We start from the raw sequence: 17,793 nt of genomic DNA, 5'->3' as shown, positions 1-17,793 counted from the left end.
CCTCCAGAAGGAGTATTGCCTCTAAGATATTTTTGGTACTGTGTCTCCCAAATAAACTACCTTTATTTTTGGTAACACTGAGAATTGTCTTTACTTATGTATAAGTACTGTGTAACTATAAGTGGTATTGCATGAGCTTTGCATGTCTACTAGTTCAGCCTAAGCTGCTCTGCTATAGCTAACTCTATCAGCCTAAGCTGCTAGAACACTACAACATTTCGCTAATAAGGGATAACTAACCTGGTATAAGGTGTAAGTACCCAAGGTACCCACTACAAACCAGGCCTGTTCCTGCTTGTTCCAGTCGGAGTCTGCTCCCTGTTTCTCAGCCTTGTTCATGTTTGTTTCTGCCAGAGCCTGCTTTCTGTTACCCAGATGTGCTCCAGCCTTTGCGTCAACCTGAGCCTGTTCCCTGTGCCTGGCTTTGCCTCCTAGTTGTTTTCCTCACTTTCGAGTTCCTCTTGTGTTATTGTGTCTGGTAAGTGTCCTAACAGTCCTCACCTGTCTAGAAGTGTTTTCCTTTGTATTTGGTCAGGCACCTAGTTTCCAGGAGGCAAACCCAGCCCCCATCCTTTTTCTAGTGTTGCATGTAGTCATTAGTGCCTCACAGTGACAGTGTGCTATGGCTATATTCCAGGAATTGTTACTGTGTCTCCAGCGGGATAAACAAGGGCTAGTCTCATGTATGTAAGTACAGTCCTTGTTTGTGCCCTAAGGGTCCAGGCACAGATTCAATTCTGCTGCCTCCTTTCTATGGGGCTTGAGCGGTGACTGCCTGTAAGATTAATCTGCACAGAGGCACTGAATTACCTGTTGCTGTGGGAAGTTCTGATCCCTACCCTGTGTACAATGTTTGTCATAAGCCCTGCATGTTTGTCCATTACTGACCCGTTCCATATTTGTTCTCACTAAGGTTGCTCTGCTTTCACTTTTCTTTTTTTTCTGCCTTACCATAGCTGGCCTTTCCCCTTGTATGCCTTTAGCAGCTCTTCTGCTTTGGTACGCTCCCCGGAGGACGCCGAGCGCAGTGTTTTGCCTTTTAGCGAAGGCGCAGCAGTGACGGGGCCTTTCCTGTGGGCCAATGTGTGGGGACTTCGGTCCCAAGAGGATTAACGGCGGCGCTTTGGCGGGTGACGCGGACTGGGCATGGCCTGCCCTGGAGCTCAGGAGGAGCCGGCAGACAGCTACGCGCGTTCCCCTCTGGGGGACCGCGGGAAGAGTCAGCACCAGTCAGGTGGCTTAGCAGGCGGCGTCCTGCAGGACAGGTTTGCTCCACGAGAATCCTAGCATGCTTCTCTCTTCCTCCAAGCCGGTAAGAGGATCTATTTTGGCTAGAGGTAAGAGAGGAGCCCACAAGAAGGAGGGGGCCACTAAAAATAAATTTAATATAAAAAACTTAAGCTTGTTCTCAGGAGGAGAAGAAGGTGGAGAAGGAGGTGGCGAGGAAGTTGGATTTCAGGTTGAAAGTTCTTCCAGGGAGGAGGTTGGGGAGAACTTTAGAAGAGCCACCTCTGGACAGAAAAAAAAAGCATTGGAAAAATTAAAGTGGCTCTGTCTGTGTGAGCATATTTTAGGGCTCGTCCATTGGTTATTTCTACTTCTGGTGCCCAGATGGAAAAGAAGGACCAAGTGGTTTCCTTCCCAAAAGATGGAAGTATGGCGAAGCAGGGTATTATACCACCCCGGATCTGATGAGGCTTCTCAGATTGGTTCTTGTTGCGTTAGTCGGGGGGCTATGGTCAGTATGGAAGACTTGGAACTATCTACTCGTTCCAGCCCGGGGAAGCTTTCAGAGGTGACGGGATCTTCCCCCCGTGGTGCAACGTGGGGCTGGCGGAGCGACCTGATCTCGATAAATTGGATAGTATGTTTTTGGCATTGACAGAAAATATATCCAAAGGGTTTGCGGTTTCAGAAGCAAACCAAGGAGAGATCAGGTCAGCGTGTGAGTCCTTGGAGATTAAATTTGATCTTTTGGCTCTTAGGACTCAAGCCCTTGAGGGGTCAATGGAGACCGTTTAAGAAGAATTGAGTAAAAAACAAGGAGGAAATCTAATTACTAAAGGAAAGTGAACATAGTTTACAGGGTAAATTGGAGCACTTGGAAAATTCTTCAAGAAGGAATGATCTAAGGATTCTAAAGGTGCCAGAAGGTGTGGAAGGAGACGACCTAAAAAAATGTGTTGCGTCTCTTATGAAAAAATCAGTGCCTATGGACGAAAGTGAGGCTGAGATTATAAAAGAAATTCAGAGAATTCATAGAGCTCGGTTTAGGAAGGATCCTAATAAGGAGAAGCCGCTGAAGATCTTGGTCAATTTCCAGACATCAGTTGAAAGAAAAATATTGGTGAAGGCATTGGGATTGGATCCTCTGAAAGTTGAGGATTTCTCATTTGAGATTAGGTCAGATTTATCTAGCATGACACTGAATAGGCAGTGGGAGCTGGGAAAAGAATTGGAAGAATTTTAAAAGGTGGGAGCAGTAGTCCAACTTAAATTCCCAGCAACCCTGCGTATAATGTATAAAAATAGAATGTACAATATCAGAGACCCAGCCTTAGCAGATGAACCGCTAGAGGGTATAAAAAAGGGCGACACTGTGCAGGCTATGCCGGGGAGCTCAAAGGGGCTCTAACTGAGACCTAATGATCGGTCAATAGGATGGGGGTTCCCCCGGGTTGAGAGGGTGGGGAGAGTAAGGTAGGGGCTGGGGGGGGGTTTGGGGGATGGGGTTTGCACTGAAGGTGGGTTGGTTGCGAGGAAGCTATAAAATGTTCTTATGCATCCTGGGTCACTTACGCACAAATGTATAGGGTCTCAGAGGGTCATGGGGAGGAGCCGGGTTTATTGAAAATAATGTCTTGGAATGTGAATGGTTTAAGGGTGAAGGCTAGGGCAAGAAAAATGTTGATTTTATTCAGAGAATGCCCAGCACACATAATAGTTTTGCAAGTGATGCATTTAACTAAAGAGGAGATATTTAGTTTGTTTTCTAGTCACAAATGGATTCAACACTATGTTTGTACAGATCATAATTTTAACACTTGGGGGGTAGCAATTTTAGTTAAGCGGCGGGTAACTGTGTCATTGAAAGGAACTAAAACGGATAAGTCAGGTAGATGGCTCTTGGTTACCCTTCAATTGGAGGGAAGGAAACTCACACTGGTAGGGTTTTATGGCCCTAATTGTGATGCTATAGAACCTCTGCGAAGGTTTGTATGGATCAGGTTACTATGGTTGGTGATTTTAATGTGGTTCTGGATAATAGGTTGGATAGATCAGTCAGTTCTAGGTCAGTGGGTACACCACTATCTCAACAATATCTTAAATTAATGATGAATGAGTTTCAATTATGTGATTTATGGAGATTAGGAGTAGGGGAGCTTCAGTAATTTTCTTTTCATAATAGGAAGTACGCCCATGCGTCACAAATAGATTATTTTCTAGTAGATAGATTGGTGTGTGCCCTAGTAAAAGATATTACTTATTCTCCCACACATTTGTCTAATCATGCAGCAGTGGTTTTAAGAATGTATTGTCCTCAAGAGATGAGCAGGAGAAGGTGGACTCCCGATAGATCTCTGTTGTTAGTAGAAGATATTATAGGCCGGTTTCGGAAGAACACAGAGGAGTTCTTTAGAATTAATCAGGGTTCGGCTTCTATAGTTGTAGTGTAGGATACCTATAAGGCTGTAATGAGGGGAAGGATTACAAGCATCGCTAGTTATAGAGGAAGGCAGTACAGGGACCAGTTGGAGGGTATTGAGAGGCAAATACAGTTGTGGGATTTGGAGTTAGGGAAGGGGGGTGACGCAGAGTTTTTGAACAACAAGAGAAGGGATTTGCAGCAGCAGCTGGAGTCGGCCCTAAAAGTCAAAACTGATAAGAGATGGGAGGAAAATAAGCAGACCCAGTTTGAGATTGGAGAGAATATGGGGAAGTTATTGGTACGGAAAAATAAGAAAGATCCGGTCAGGGGCAATATATATGAACTTGTGAATAGTTATTAGGGGGTCAGATTGACATCTCCTGATGAGATAGAAGAGGCCTTCTTAAAGTTTTTTTCCTCTCTATGTAGGGAGGATGGGGAAGTAGAGTTGGAGGCAGCTGATAATTGGCTGGATATGGACGTCCTCCCCTGGCTTACGCAGGATAAATTGTCATAGTTAAGTGGCCCCATTATGGAAGGGGAGATAAGGGCAGTTTTGAAAAAGAGTAGTAAAGGGAAGGCGGCAGGCCCAGATGGTACCCCGGTTGAGTTCTATCAGATATTGGATGACTATAATCCCTCAGATGGCGCAATTATTTTTGGAGATCTTTGAGGAGGGCGTTTTACCACCAGCTTCAGGGCGGGAAACTATTATTTCTCTTATCTTAAAACTAGGTAAATCTCCAGTAAGGTGTGAATCATTTAGACCAATATCTTTGTTGAACACTGACTATAAGATTTATGCTAAGGTTTTGGCAAATAGGCTGAGTGGTGTAATTGGTGAACTAATACACCCAGAGCAGAAAGGCTTTATACGGAATAGGTTTATGTATGAGCAAACATTTAACTTAATTGGTACTATTGACTTAGCCACTACGTATCAAGAACCGTTAGCAGTTATAGCTTTGGATGCTATGAAAGTTTTTGATAGGGTTACTTGGAACTACTTAAATTTAGTTCTTCAACGGTATAATTTGGGTACTACATTTTGCCGAGCAATTCGGTTGATTTACCAGGCACCAGAGGCGAGGGTGTTTGTGAATGAGGGACTTACTGATTCATTTGCGATTACTAGAGGTACTAGACAGGGTTGTCCTCTTTCCCCTTTGTTTTTTGATCTGTATATTGTGCCCTTTGAAAGAAGGATTAGGCAAGATTCAAGAATTTCTCCCTTTAGCATTAAAGGATGTATGTATGTATGTAGGTAGGATTTTTAGAGCGCATTCTGGCTCAAAAGAGCATCGAAGTGCTAGACAATAGGTGAGAAAAAAAAGAAACAAAGGCGCGATGCAGGAGGTACAAAAATAAAATAGAAGGCCAGATAGATGAGACATCAATTAGTGCGGAAAGAGAAAAGTTTTGATAAGTTTTCGGAAGTTCAAGTAGTTAGATTCCTTCCTAATATGGATTGGAAGAGCATTCCAATGTCTGGCAGCGGCCACGTGAAGGCTTTATCTCCCCATCTGACTTTCTGAGTTTGTGGAGCCTGAATCCTAAATGCTTCACAGGACCTTAGATTTCGCCTGGGCCTATACCAACAGAGGTGAGTGACCAAATAACAAGGGCCAATACCATACACTGCTTTGTGGGTCAAGCACAATATTTTAAAGGTCACCCGTTGGACAACTGGGAGCCAGTGCAACAGTTTGAGACTGCCTGTAGCTGAGGCACAGCGTGGGAGACTTAGAATAAATGTTGCCGTCATATTCTGGATCAGTTGGAGTTTTTTCATAGAAACACTGTCCAGATTAGATAGGAGGGCATTACAGTAATCAAGACTAGACGTAACCAGAGCTAATGTAACAGTAACTTTCCACTCCTGTTGTAAGTAGGGGAACATTTTCCTTAACATTTTCAATATCCACAGACAGGTCGAAACAGTCTGAGTGACTTGGGCTTTGAAGGATAGATGGTCATCAAAGATGATCCCTAAATTTCTGCTGGAGGTAGTGGGAACAGAGAGAGATCCACACTCAGCAGGCCACCAGCGGGAATTCCATCGCTCTAACTCGGATCCGAAACATATAATTTCTGTTTTTGCCCCATTGAATTTCAGCCAATTGTTGCCCATCCAATTATTAATGGCTAGCATGCAATTGTGGCAGCAATCAGCCGCCTCCTCCCAGTTCTTGTCCACGGGTATAATAAGCTGAGTGTCATCAGCATAGGACGTTGGCAAAAATCCAAACAACCGTATTAGAGTGGCCAAAGGCAACATATAAACATTAAACAAGGTAGAACTTAAAGAAGAGCCCTGGGGGATCCCACATGGTAGAAGATAAGCCAATGATCTAAAATCCCCGCAACTGACTGAAGTCCATCTGTCCGTCAGAAATGACTCCAGTAGTGTTAATGCTTGATCTCTAATGCCTACCTGGAATAATCGAGTTAATAGAATTTGGGGTGAGATGATGTCAAAGGTTACTGATAGATCCAGCAAAATCAGAAAACCGCTTTTCCCACCATCCACCATCCTCTGTATAGAATCAGAGGATGTGATAAGGGCAGGCTCTGTGCTGTGGGATTTTCTAAAGCCATGTTGTGAAGGGTCTAGTACACCCTTTGTTGTTAGAAAATCCATGAGTTCCTTATTTATATGCTTATCACAGATTTTAGCCAAAAAGGGGAGAAGGGTGATAGGGCGTAAGTTGCTCATATCTAGGTGGTCGCCATTTGTCTTCTTCTTCAAAGGAATCACTGTTGTCTCCTTCCAGGCGGCAGGATACTTTCCAGATGATGGGACCTCCTGTAGAATAGGAGCTATTGCCTGAGAAAAAATGTCAGGGACTAATTGAAAGATGGATGGGGGCATGGATCTAAAGGAGAGCCTGACTTAGTCTCCATAATTAGCTTTTGAATATCATATTTTGAGAGAAATGAAAAGTGAGATAGAATCAATTTGCTAGTGTTAGATTCTAAATCAGGCTTAATGGACTGATCTCCCTCAGTCAAAACAGAGTGATGCTTCATTCCTCCCGAAGGAATAAAATTGGAGTAAATATTTAAAATTTTGTTGTGGAAAATGTGGCGACTTTATTACAGAAATCTTGAGAATTTTCCAATACCGATGAAGTGGGAGGGGAGGACAGAGCCTTAACAACTTTGAAGAGCTCTTGGGGCGAATTGATTTTCATAGCATAGAAATCAGATTTAGCTTTAAAGTGTGCAATTTTATATGATTTGAGTGCTAGCTTCACTTTATCTTTTCCGACAAGTCAAGAATTAAGTTCCTCAGACACTTAGTAGGAGCAAGTTGCTTCATTGCAATTGCAATTCCTAAATTGAAACTCTCTAGTAAAGGCAAAGACCTCTCATTGGCCCTATTCCATTCTGCTTCCAGAATGGGAGCCAATTCCGTCAGCTTAACCTGTTTCCACGATCTAACAGTTTTGCTGTTAGGTCTAGGAGCTTGAGAGAGGAGGTCCCCAGTGACCAGGAAAATAAGTAAATTATGGTCAGTCCAGCTCTGCGGGGGTATTGACAACCTCCAATTGAGCTTGCATACGGGCAAAAACCCCATCCAATAAATGACCAGCTATATGAGTGGCTGTGGTAACCTTAAAGGTCCAGTCGAAAGTCGACATGAGATCCAGAAATTCCCTGACCACGGGATTGTCAATTTCATCAAAATGAACATTGAAGTCCCCCAAGATAATCGCCTTGGGGCACATCATTAGGGGCTCAATCAGTTCCGCCCAGGTTTGAACAAAGCCTGAGCAGGAACCAGGGAGGCGATAAATTAAAAGGCCTTCCAGGAGTGTTACTTTGTTAAAAGAGATTCTAAAATCCATAACTTCACATGATGCGGATGACATATTCTTCCACGTACATATGCATGTGGAACTGCAGATAATCGCCAATCCGCCTCCTCTATTGGATTTTCTGTCTACCCTAAAGTACGAATATCCAATGGGCATAGCTTCTATAAAATCTGGCTCAGAATCAGGCTTTCCTCATATTTCTGTTAAAAATAAACAGTCAAGATTAAAAGTTTCAATCATTTTTCTAATTTCTAATTTGTGTTTGGGAAGAGAACGGACATTAATTAGAGCGTACCGAAGGTTATTCATAGGAATGCCCTTTCGGTTCCCTGACCTTTTCACTTTGAGATGTGGACTATCAGATCGAGCTCTAGCTTCCTGCAGGGTTAAAGCAGGATGCAATTCCCAGCTACAGAGCCCACATGAGTGGCTGGATGTACCATCTGGGGCCATAAGATGCCCGCAGCCCTTACCTTCAAGAGATCTCAACTTCGTCCGGGATAAGGGCCCCCCTTTAATAGGTTGGGCACAGTTCCTGGCCCCTGGCCCCGTATGGGTGCGGAAGGGTGCAGACGGGCTGGCGCTGCGCAGCCGCTTCAGCCCGGGCATTTATGGCGCCGGGTCTCCTAGCAACAGGGAGACTCCGGGCGTCGAGCCTGTCAAAATAAACCAGAAGTGAGGCCACCGTGAAAAACCCTCATTTCCGAGTAAAAAAGGGAGGAGGAAATGAACAATTTAAAAAAGATTCAATGCCAACAATAAAATACCATGAAAAGGCCCCTCCCAAAAAGCTTATGGCCCCCAGCAACCACGTGTGTGTAAAAATTAGAAGCACTGTCTCAAAAATTTTAATAAGTAAAAATTTCACAAACTTGCAGCAACGTGCTCACCTATATCTGTACGGCAGCTTCAGCCTGTACATTTATGGCACCGGGTTTCCTAGCAACAGGGAGACGCCGGGCGTCTAGCCTGTCAAAATATACGGAAGTGAGGTCGCCGTGAAAAACCCTCACTACTGAGTAAAAAAGGGAGGAGGAAATGAACAATTTAAAAAAGATTCGATGGCAACAATAAAATACCATGAAAAGGTCCCTCCCAAAAAGCTTAAGGCCCCCAGCAACCACGTGTGTGTAAAAATTAGAAGCACTGTCTCAAAAATTTAGATAAGTAAAAATTTCACAAGCTCGCAGCAACGCGCTCACCTATATAAGGATGGTTGAAGAAGTTGCTTTATTTGCTGATGACCTCTTGGTCTACACTTCAAATTTATCTGACTCCTTCCCGGCATTATTGAGTTTGGCGGAGGGTTTTGGGAGGTTTTCAGGTTACCATATTAATCCGGATAAAACTGAAATTATGGTATGGAACCTGGGGGTCGACAATTGCAGCACGACAAAATCTATGAGGTACTTAGGTTTGGTAATAGACTAGGAGGTGGAGCAAATTGTAGAGGTTAATCTTAGGAATGTAGTAGCAGAATGTAGTAAGTTAATGTTAAGATGGGCACATCTGCCTCTTACACTGATTGGGAGGGTAAATTTGGTCAAAATGATGATCCTGCCTAAGTTGAATTTTCTTTTTAACTCCATCCCATTATCAATGGATAGTAAGCTCTTGAGTACATTTCAACAAAAGGTCAATTTGTTTATTTGGGTACAGAGGTGTCTAGGATCGCATGGAAGAAACTGCGTAGGCGAAAGGAGAAAGGAGGCCTTATACTTCCTGATTTACAATATTACGCATGGGCATTCCATCTGAGAAATGTAAGAATGTTATTTAGTGATCCAGATTACTTGGCAGTTGGAGAAATGCTTAATTGTGTGCTAGCAACAGTCAAAGGCGCAGCTATTCATTTTTTGCATAAGTTCTGGGATCCCAAGTTTTTTAAGAAAGTGAGACTGAAGATATTGCAGGATGCAGCTAAAGTGTGGTATAGGGTATTGAGTATTATAGTTTTTGGGCACCGGTTTGGGAGTCCCCGGGGACGCCGGAATGTCTTACTGATGTGCTAGCTTTGCCGCTTAAGAGAGCGGGGATCCAATACTGGGGGAAGCTAGTTGATAGTGGTTTGTTATTATCTTGGGAAGATCTTATGGAACGGACTGGTCAAAGTTTATCAAGGTTGAAATATATACAATTGAGGAATTGGTCTCAGAAGGTTATAGCTAGGTTGGGGGCTGAAAACCAGTTTCTAAACAATATAATAAATAACCACGCAATTATAGCAAAGATTTCTAGTTGGTATTGGGCCATGGTGGAGGTGCAGGTTGGGGACTTCAACTCGCCACACTCTCTTTGGGGGGAAGTTATGCTCTTAGATCAAATACAAAGATGGTGGGGAGACTCAATGCATATTGTATATAAAGAAGTTAACTTAGCATCACTATTGAGGAACCACCTTTTTACCTTGCATAGGGTCTTTTTTACACCAGCGAAGCTCTCAAAGATGAGAGAAGGAAACCCAGTTAACTGTGCAAAATGTGGCTTATTGAGAGCATCAGACGTTCATATGTTCTTGGATTGCCCATTGGTAAAAAGTTTTGGGGTAAAAGTTTGTAAGGTTATTACAAAGGTTGTGCAACAACTGATCTTGCCAAGTCTCCATTTAGTGATTTTTAGTGTCCCAAACGAAGGTGAAGTTAAAAGCAGGTTGAAGAAGAGAGTAATTTGCTCTGCAAATATTCTGGCTAGGCGGGAAATATGTGGTAGGTGGACTTCCTCCCCTCTGTCATATACGGACTGGTTTGGGGCACTTAAGGTGATTTCTAGGTGGAAGGTAATAACTAAGGATGAAAATAGGGAAGGGAAGGTGGAGGTATGGTCATGTTTATGGGTCACTGCTGTGTAGGACAACACTGCTTGATAGGGTATCTTTATCAATTTAAGTCTTGTCTGATGATTAAAAGCTAGGTCAATTGAACTCTTGAGTGGTCTGATATCGAGGCCAAATGAGGGAGGCCCACGCCCCCCCTTCTTGGCTTCATAGATTTATATGTAAGTGAGATTGTTTACTCATTTGGACAACATTAAGCTGATCCAATCAGGGGTGTATGAGGACAACAAAAAAAAAAAAGATACTCTGTGAACTCAAGGGTTGCCCCCTACAAACTCCTGACTAGACCCGCACGAAACCGTAACACCATGGAGCCCTATCCTGACACAGGGTACACATGCCCACACACTTGAACTGGACACTTCTGTAGAATGCACATCTGAAAATATGTGAGCACATGCAGCCAGGGCAGCAGGTCCATCACAGCAACATGAGTAACATAGGTAATTATTATGAGTCAAACTGACATGTACATAACTTTTTTTGGGTGGAATTAAGGCACAGTGTCTCAAACACTGTACGTACCAAACATGTACACATGGCTGACATTTGGGTAGTTCACATATAAGTCACCATGAAGTTGTAGCCAACAATCAATGACATATGAGGGGTAACATATCCAACCTAGCACTCATCAGCCATCTTCAATCATTCCTGAGTTTTGTTTGTCGTGTGAAATGTAATGTCCCCAAAGTCAAACAACTACACACATCAAATGAGTCAACAAATATTACAAATACATATCATGACTGTTGTACATCATTGATTGCCATCTGATGTAGATACCCATTTGTAACACATTCATACTTGAACTTTACATCCAATGTATTGCATGCCGTTACTTCAGAAGAACACATTTTGTTCTTACAGATCATTCACACACAAAACACACAGTTGCATGCTCTACCGCATGTGGCCAATCACTATACCACACACTGTAGGCTATACCATCCTATCTCCATCTTGATACAGGGTGCATGCATGTTAAATAATTGAAATTCACGCAAACCCAGTTTGAATCAAAAAAGTTTGACGCAAATGTGTTGAAAAATCATGCAAACGTTAACTAAACAAACATGGGCCCTTAGTGTTATTTCCACCAGTGCACCACACACATGCAGATATAAATTGAAATAGAAGTTTACTGGTAATGTGTGGTATTTTGCCGCACATGTAGGTTATGCGTCGAAAATATTCACACAAACATGGTATGCGTAAAACAAAATACACGTAAGACGGAAAACTGGCCACAAAGGGGACAGCAAGTGATGGGAAATCCTGTTTACAGCATAGTACAGTGGGTGTACTTTCACTTTACAGTCTGTGCTTTTCCTTGACTGTGTGGCTGTGTCTCAGTGTTGCTGGTGTCTGGATTGCGTTTCTTGTGTCTTGTGGTGTCTCTCTTGTGTCTTTTGTGTATTCTATTTGTATATTGGACCTGTTTATGTGCTTTTGTGTAATTTATTGTCTTTTGGATTGTATTTGTGCTGTTGAGTGTCTGTTTGGGGGTTACATTAGTTGGATTAGTTGGGGTTTGTAGTTTGGGCTGTAAGTTTCCTTTTTTACATTTATTTTCCTTCCTTTTTCACTTTTTCTGTTTGGCATTATTGTACAAGGAGATGTCGGGAACGGCAAGGCTGACCCGCATGGGGGAGAAGGAGCTTGGGGGCTTTGTGTGGCTGGTGTACCACTTTCCGCCATTGATGCTGGAGATGGGTGGGTGTATGATACAGGGGTATCACACAGAGCCAAGGTGGCTGCGGTGGGGCAAGGTGCTCTACCACCTCAAATGGGTATTCCACACGACAAGGAATGAGCACCAGCTGAAGCATCCCTTGTCTGACCTGGGGGCCAGAGTACAAGATCTGCTGGACCACCTGGGTGTGGTGATCGGTGGCCTTTTTGGTGAGTATCACATTGACAAATGTATACAGTAGAATGCTCAGGAGTGACAGTGGCAGAAGTCTTGATGTACTGCATGCAATGTTTGTGGCCATGTTGAATGCAAGTAGAAGAAACTGTTAGTGTCCCAGTACTGAGACGTATTCCACATGTTAACAATGCAGTCTTGAGCTTAGCTGAGTCATGTCTGACTATTAATTAGGGCCACATAAACCAAGCTATTTTTAATTGGCATAAATGGCCTAGTTTTCAGATTTTGTGTGTTCACGTCAGGAACAAATGTTTATTCCAATGCAGACCCCCAATTTTGCCATTCTGCTATCACATTGCCCAATCACAAAACAGGGTTTGCTAGTGGCATTTAGAAAGGGGCGTTCCTTTCCTATTAGCAAATCGCAGTCCGCTGATTGATTGTTTGGTGACCGCAAATGCTGGCACCAACTAATTGCATTTACCAGCCATTTCAAGTTGGTGCTAACCCATTTGCAAAAGGGGAGGGGTCCCCATGGGATCCCTTTCCCTTTGCAAATGCATGGCCAAAAATTGTTTCTGAGCAAGAAGTGGTCCCAAGGACCACTGACTGCTTCTACAGAATTATAAAAGGCAAAATATTGCTTTTTGAAATTCTTACTGTTTACCCTTGGTGAAATAAGGCTGCATTTAAAAGAAAATATACATCTCTATTTGAAAGCAGTCACAGACATGGTGGTCTGCTGAGCCCAGCAGGCCAGCATCCCTGTGAGTGCCACCGTTCCTAAGGGGTTTGCAAAATGAGACCTACCTCATTAAAATTCATGAGGTAGGTCATTTGCTACCAGATTTGTAATTCATGAACAGTGAAATTGTACCCCAGATCATCCTACTTGCAAATTGCGAGTTGCTAAGTCTTGCAATGTGTGACTCACAAAACCAGATCTTGGTACATGTGGCCCTTAGTAAGACATTTCAGGTGCAACGACAACAACTGTGCCCATGCATTCTGTCAATGATGATCAGGTAAGACACTATCAGCATACCACATTTCACTGTATCGGGACAGAAAAGTGGGCAATCCATGTTTAGCGCTATATTGTCATCATTACACACACATGATTCCTGCCATTATGTTGGCTAAGGGGGCATATACGGCTTAGGGTACACTGCCAATGGGGCATTTGTTACCTACATACAACTGTGCCACATCTGTTTTGGACCACTGAATGCATGCTAATTGCAGACTGAAAATTGAGCCACACAGTAACTCAGTGTCTCTTGATGCACAAGCCACAATAGCTGAGTCGCTTGTATTGCAGTGCAACAGGGAAGTGCCAATGAAATTGTCACCCAAATACAAATCATGACAAGGAGTACCATCTGAAATGGATTAGCCACAAATGTTTGTAGTTAGGTTTAGTACCACATGATTGTTAGGCCAAGTGCATGTGTGCAGATGTTTGACTATCACTCACTGGAGTGTCAGTGTCAATGTGAGTTTACAGTGGTATGTCTGTTGGAGTGTCTACATGCAGGATCAGCAGCTCACTCATATAAAATGTTACACACTGTGATATGTTGTCCACACGTTTGTACAGTGATCTGAAATTGAGCATATATTTCCTTTCTCTGTCTCACAGGTGGATCGGCCCCCTATACCATTGGGGAAGTGGCTTGATTTCAGGACCCAGACATATCCAGTAAGTGTGATAATGCCTGTCCTGTGTAGTGATTGCAGCTGTTGTGTGAGTGACTCTTGTGTGTTTCACTCATTGTCATATACGATGAGCTGGCACATGATCTGATATATTTCTTGACTGGATGTTGACATAGTGTTCCGTGCAAGGGTTAGACATTCAGAGGCAGAGAGTCATATCTTGGGAGTCTTGTGCTGCGCAATAAGGAGCAGCATGTGAACAAGGTGATTAGTAGCCACATGTAGGCCCACATGTGACTTGGAAGTGATCCAGTGTCATTATATTGGCACTGAGTCATACCCTCATTTTCACAAGACAGTGATGCATCAGTTTTCCACATAAAATTGTGCATCCCTGTATTGTAATGTACATATAGGACTGTATGGGTAACTGTCCCCCAGCATCTAGCCCCATATGTTGTACTCCATTTACGTGACACTTATATGGTATGTAATAGACGTTTATGTAGGTCAAGGCCAGACGTGTGCTGGCATCAATGTGGGTGTTTTGGGAATTGTGTTGGTAGATCAGGTGTTGATGGTTGTCCACAATTGGACACATGAATGTAGATGTGAATGACCTATGCATACCTCATTCCTAGGTGGCAGCCCTCCTCACATGTGTTCCACTCACTAAATCCTTGTACAAGTGGACATGGCTTTGTGGTTGTCCGCAACAGTTGTGATGATGTATTGCATGCCTTCCCCCCTGAGACACAGGGGTAGGGGAAGAACATATATGTAGGTAGATGTGATGGTCACAGTGTAGATGACAGTCATCTCATTCAAGCATGCATGTGTCCCAACCAACACTGACCCCGTATGATTAGGAACTGCATACCATCCTGCCAATTACATCTACAAATCACTGGTCTTGAGTGCCTTGAGGTTGACTCAGATGATAATGATTAGTCGGCCTGGCTCATGTGAAGTAGTTGCTGCCTTTGCATTGTGGCACATTGCAGTACATCAATGCACAGATTACTTTATTTGGTCCAACTCTTGTTGTGCTTTGCTGTGCTGTTAAATATTTGATGGGTAGGCAGCGTTGCCATTTCATTCGTCAGGGACATTCTATCATCTGGACTGTGATTTGGACTGCATGTGCAAATTGAGGCAGAGTTTTAGATTATCATCTGTACATGCATCACACAATGATGACACTGATGGTTGACTGTCTAATTTATTTCAGCTGCCAACATGGATGTAGCTGAGATCAGGGCTTTCCAGAAGCAGGCAGTGAGATACAGACACATATTGGATGTCGAGTCTGGGTACCGAAGGATGGCAAGACGCTATCAGAGAGAGAGAGAGCCACAGGAGAATGGCGAGCTTTCAGCCAAGGGGGACCGGCACTGGCCACAAGGGTTGGAGCCACCACCACAACTGCAGCCAGTACCACAGCAGCCATAAGCCCCACCTGCTGCACCGTCAACCTCGGCACCACCAACCACCACACCTGCAGCACCTTCAACGTCAGCACTGCCGACCACCACACTTGAAGGAGCAACAAGCTCTGCAACACAGACCAACACATCTGCTGCATTGGACATGTCCGCAATTTCCGAACTCCAGAGGGAAATGAGGAAAGTGTTGAGAAAGCTTGACACTGTACAGAGGGACGTGGACAAAAATCCCTGGAGGCTCAAAGCTTTTAAGAAGACACTGATGAGGGCAAACCTGTGAACTCCTGCCTTCCCTTATCCCTAATTTAGTCCCCTCCCTCATTATTCCTCATCCTGTTTCTTAGAGTGTTTAGGGGGTGTAGTGATAGGTTAGAGTAGGGTAGTAGTTTAGATAGGATAAGTAAGTTGGGGGGTTCATATTATTACATGTTAGTTTGAGGATGGGGGTTAATGTTGGGGCTTTTGTGTATTAAAAAAACATTTTTTTTTTTTTAAAGTTATAAAAAAAATACAAAAACATATATATTTGTTTAGTATTAGTTAGTATATGTTTAGGTTAGTATATGTTGTCCAACATGTGTCTCTTCATATAAAGGGTGTGGGGGGCAAATGTTTAGAGTGTGTTGTTAAATGTGGTAAGTAAGCTTAGCATAGGGTAGTTAGGGCCAGTTGTGGGTAATGTATAGCTAGGATTGCTTAGGTTAGTATAGGTGTGTTACATAGTTTAAAGTTCTGTTTTGTACATAATTATTAAAGATTTAGGTACTCCCTTACTGCATGTGTCACATGCATGGAGCTCAGGGTATTTGCATGAGTGTACAGTGCCAATTGTCTGTTGGCCTGGGTATTCCGTACTGCATCAACATCCCTCTTTTGACATGTTAATTCCCACTTCCAAATAAGCTGTCACATTGGCAGCTGCAACAAATCTAAATCTCAATGCTTCTGCCATCCATTGTTCCCACCACTGAATGTGACTATGGTTCCCATGAATTGGACAGGTAGGTGTGGTTTTAAAGCTGTCATTGTTTGGGTCCTGAGTTGGAATGTTGGACACTGTGGGGCGTCTGCCTGCAGCCTGAAGTTGATGTCAACATTGCTAAACTGAGTAGTGCCAAATTCAGATGAGGTCAAGTATCCAAATTTCACGCCTATGTGTTTTATTTGTACTCCCAGCTGAAATTATTGGCCAAACACTCTTACACTGCCACTCCTGCTGTATGTTGTGGGTGAGGCATGTTTGTTTTAAAGCAAATGTCACACACACACTGACTTGCTTGTAGGGGATGTGGCCAGCATTGAATTTCATTTTGTAGATAACTTGGCTCTGAATTATACTATTATTGCACTGCATTTGCCTCATTTCTTGATGCAAAAGCAGCGCAAACGTAAAATATATAATATTATTATGTAAGTTTGCACTGCCTTTATTTAAAAAATTATGCAATTGCAGCGCAGAAAAAGTACAAATCAGGGCCCTTGTGCGTAGATATCTGCCTACATTATTTCTGTACTCTGGTATTGACACCCTTTGACCATAGACATGTTACATGCATCAAAAATCTCCAGCAAGGTAGATGTGTCACATTACTACATTATTGTTACATTTTTGTTGATTTTTTGCCCTCACCTGCTGCCAAAGAAGAATACAAAATGGACAACCCTGGGAGACTTACCCCAGCATTTCCTACCTGTGTGTCCCTGGTCCTCTGACTTAGTACCGCTGGATGTACTCGGCTGCTGCTCTTAACCAGGTGCAATTCCTTCAGGAAGGCCATTGCATGTGCACACCCCGACGCTGCAGTTTCACGAGGTGTCCTCAGTACAATTTCAATAGCATCCTCGTCAATTACCAGGTCCGATTATGGTGGATGTGGGCTGCTCGACATACAGTAAATTACTCTTTGCTCGTTTGCCCCTTCTGCCAAGCTTCCTGCTGAAGGAGTGCCGCATAGCATCCAGCGCAGCTACCGGTAACGTAAATCCCAGAATAAACTCACAAGAGTATACGTGCACTCAGGAACAATTTATCATGGTTTTTATTCAAATAATCCTCACCAGCCCCAGTGATAAATGTAAAGCATGTACATATTCATCTAACTGTACGGTAATTGCATTGCCAGATCACAGTACCAACTTCATCTCTAGATTCATTAACTGCAACATGTGTTTTGTTGTGTATGTCCTGGAGTGCCCATGTGGTTTGAGGTATGTGGGTTGTACAATACACCCGGTAAGAAGGAGAATATTGGAGCATGCCAGAGCATTTACAAACCATATTGAACATTACCCTGTTGCCAGACACTATGAGACACATCACTTTAGTGACCAAAATCTATTAATGTATACAGGGATTAACCACATTCCATCAAATCCCCGTGGTGGAGATCAGGTGAGCATGTTACTCAGGGCAGAGTCCAGATGGATCATTAGGCTTAACACCAACTGGGGCACCCTATCCTTTTCTACTGGCATTTGGAACACCAGGGTGAAACTTTTCTTTTTTGTATTTT

This window comes from Pleurodeles waltl, chromosome 5 (genome assembly GCF_031143425.1).
Source record: "Pleurodeles waltl isolate 20211129_DDA chromosome 5, aPleWal1.hap1.20221129, whole genome shotgun sequence".
In the NCBI taxonomy this organism is placed as follows: Eukaryota; Metazoa; Chordata; class Amphibia; order Caudata; family Salamandridae; genus Pleurodeles; species Pleurodeles waltl.
This window is presented reverse-complemented; position numbering follows the sequence as displayed.